The 3,599-nt window shown below is 29.3% G+C and overlaps 2 protein-coding genes across 2 annotated transcripts in view; one reads left to right on the top strand and one right to left on the bottom strand.

The window, feature by feature from the left end:
- LOC108745629 (transmembrane protein 189) overlaps positions 1–3,599 on the bottom strand; it is a 15,387-nt gene that overhangs the window by 9,015 nt on the left and 2,773 nt on the right. The gene's annotated exons all lie outside the window — the stretch shown is intronic.
- LOC108745630 (U6 snRNA-associated Sm-like protein LSm4) overlaps positions 1,919–3,599 on the top strand; it is a 7,919-nt gene continuing 6,238 nt past the window's right edge. Inside the window, exon 1 of the mRNA XM_018481910.1 lies at positions 1,919–2,094. The gene's annotated coding sequence lies outside the window, so the exon portion shown is untranslated. The remainder of the gene's footprint in view (positions 2,095–3,599) is intronic.

Here is a 3,599-nt window from a genome sequence, read left to right as displayed (position 1 = left end):
ATCAGGCTATCATTCGGCCTTCTAATGTGTGTGTGTGTGTGTGTGTGTTGTGTGTGTATGTGTGTTTTGATATTTTTAAAATTAGTATTTTTCCGTGCCACAAGAAGTAAACTTTTTTTTTTCAGTAAAAATCGAAGTATTTTCTTTTAAGCGCTGCCATTTTATTGACTTTTCTTCCTATGATTTATTAATAGGCCGAACGATAACGATCGTAAAGAATAAAACAAAAAAAATTTCTATTTCAAACGACGAGGCAATCACTGCGCCCGATAATAATGATTTTACGTGACATGACCTGCGCGTTTATTCACATTCTTGTATAATATATAATAAAAAGCTTTGCAAAAATTTGAGAAGTTAAGAGTGTTACGTCAAATACGAATGAATGTGAATGCAAAATATTAGCTCTGTAGGTTTAACCGTTTTTAAAAATGTAATTCCCAAAATTCACCTTAAAAATGAGTAATCACACTAAAATACTCTCTTAAGACAATTATTAATTAGTCACTTGCATAGTCTCAATTATCAATCTTATTTTATTTATCTCAATTGCTTATAATTCAATTCTTTCTCTTAAATACGTACATATTATATTGTGTTCCAATTTTATATTCTTATTTCATATAAACTGCTAAAGTAGATTTTTTAAAAATTGACTTCCTTATGTTTATTAAGAATACATCAGGTGTACATCAGATAAAAATTAAAGTTATACATATGCAATAAATCCAAAATTTTTTGTATTTAATATAATTTTTGTAGTTTAAATAACAATTTTCTTATTTTATTATATTTATTTTTAAAAACATATTTTTATATATTGAGATAATTTTTTATTCAGGTTCTTAATTGCCAAACTTTTTATATCACTTTCAAATATAATATAGAAAAATCTAATTTTTTTAATTTTATTATAAAACACGTATAATATACATCTTTAGGCAAGACACTTGCGTTTCTCTGATAAAATTTATATATATATATATACGCTCCGAATTTTGTTTTTAAACGAGAAGTGATATAAGCGAGGTACAATGTATTGACTCAGCCTTGAATCGAAACACTGGTGGTAAAAGGTAAAAGACCCTCATGCGACGTAACCCACGCGATTGTGCGTACCGTATTATCCGATAGCTATAACATATGGATATTTCGCAGAGCGTTCATACTTTATTTAAGATTCGACTCGACCTTCGCCGAGGACTAACCCTGGACTTACGATCTTATATTAAAGCATTAAAGATATGTACAGACAATACCACGACATTAATGCGCTCACGATAACGAAGTCGGTCGCGGGTCCGAAGCGAGTATTCGCAAAGGAATTCCGCAATTTCTATCAAAGCCGATCGATTTCTAATCTATATTATAACAGTTCACTCATGAAAGAACTTGATCGTGATTATCTATTAATATTTGCGAGTGTCGATGCGACTTCGTTACGGAACTAATTATTGTTAACATTCTGCAAAGAAGAGATTGATTTCATATATGTCTCTATCTAGATCGTTAATTATTTATAAAATACCATATCGTACTTTTCGAAAGTAGTAACTCTGCATATAGAGAGAACTGTAACTTCTAGCATTAAATATTTCTAAATGTGCTTGTAAATTATGCACCTCTCAATACGAAAGAATATTTCGATGTCCACTTGTGACCTTTTTTCTCAGAATTTTTTAAGTAATTTTTTTAAATATAAATTTAAGAATTTTTCAAAATTTCTAAATAATTTTATATCTTTTACGCAACATCATAATTTTAAGGGGAGTAAACAGAAAAACTGTCCTCTCAATTAAGTTATTTTATTTTTATTTAAACAATATACAATTAACAATAAATGTTACAGTAGTATACTGAATCGGAACGTTTGCTACGAATTACTGGTGAGAAATTTAACTCAAGGATTTCATTTCAGAACGGAAGACCTTTGTTAAAATAATGAAAATCAATAACACGAGGCGTCTCCAATGCGATCTCCAAAGCATCAAAAGCAGCGACTAATGCGATTTTTCAAACGAAGGCATCTACGATTACTTATAAAAATATGAAAACGTGATAAGGATTGGTATGCGAAGGATTATCTGAATAGAAGTAAGTCCTTTTACTGCTTTTGAGGAAAACTTTTGGGCACAAAGTCAGAAATACTGTTCTTTTTCTTTCTTTAACGAGAGAATAAAGATTGCAAGATAAAAAATTTTACGAGATGTTGGATTAGACATTGTTAAGGACCTATATACGAGTATATGCACTTGAAACAATAAAAAGTTCTCAAAATTCCGAGAATATTAAAAATCCTAGAATCCGAAAGTAGAGGAGTGATTGCGACAGATTACAGATGTGGAATTAAATGACTATATTTACTATTCAGTCATTCATTTTGTAATTAATGTTCATAATACTGTTAAAAGTATTAAAAAAATAACAAAAAAGTAAACATATTATTGACATAACATATATATAATTAATAATTATGTTAAATATTAAATATTATGTATAAAGTTAAAAATTTTTCTTGTTGTCTTTTAACATATCATATTATCAAAAATATTTTAACGCTTTCTGTTTAAATTTCATAAAATCGGTCATCTTCGTCTACTTTTATTTATTCTACTATTTATAAAAATAGATGTAGTGTCCAGAAAAAAACCTACACTGTCTCTAATTCTATCTTTATTTTCTAATTAATGGATTGACTTTTATTTTCAATTTATTGTTATATAAAAATAAAAATTAGACTTATAAATTAAGAATTATTTAAATAATAGCAAAATAAGACAGTTTTTATATTATTCTAAAGAAGATTTAAATTTTTATTAACAACGGCGTGGACATTGCTAGCAGTACAGTGTTTCGTTTTATTAAAAATGCAAAGAGATTGCTAATAGCTTACGATATCGCGATAATATTCGCGCACTATCTATCGCAATATCGCGATATTCAACATATCTATTCAACATATATCTTAAAATATCTTAAATATTTAAAATAGCTTGAAGAGGGTGAGAGAAATGTCTATAGACTCGTACAACTTTAAGTAATAATAAACGCGGTCTGTTTCTAGGGTAAAAGTCGATACTTCAGAAATGTAAGTCTCGACCTCGTCCGTCGTTTTACGATGAAACGTAAATGAAACGCGTACGCAACTTTGTAGCCGCTTCTTATAATCACGTAGACAGCAAATGGCCACGTGTAATCATTCCGGCTATGTCGTGGCCAAAACGGATTTCTATTGGACTTACGCATGCACCATCTCATTTCTGCTTTCATCAATGTTATTATACACACATGCCATATGTTCGTGCTACTCGTCGAATCGATGATCGTCATCTTTCATCGGTATCACGCGATATGTATATTTTCCCATTTCAAACTATATTTGCGGATTATGATTATTGTTTCAGTTACTTCCATCATTATGTTCGATTAGATTTTCATAGAAATAATTTCGATGGGCATTCCCGTTAGTTCGTGAGAGTCTTGCAAATAATCTCTGATAAACAGCTTAAAATTAGAGTATTATTAAATTATCAGCATTCGCTGCTTTATTATTCGATAAAGGAAGGATATTATCTTAAATATTATATTTATAGAGACTC

This window comes from Trachymyrmex septentrionalis, unplaced genomic scaffold, assembly GCF_001594115.1.
Source record: "Trachymyrmex septentrionalis isolate Tsep2-gDNA-1 unplaced genomic scaffold, Tsep1.0 scaffold14, whole genome shotgun sequence".
Lineage (NCBI taxonomy): Eukaryota > Metazoa > Arthropoda > Insecta > Hymenoptera > Formicidae > Trachymyrmex > Trachymyrmex septentrionalis.
Note: the sequence above shows the minus strand (reverse complement) of the source record. Positions and strands in the feature narration are given on the sequence as shown.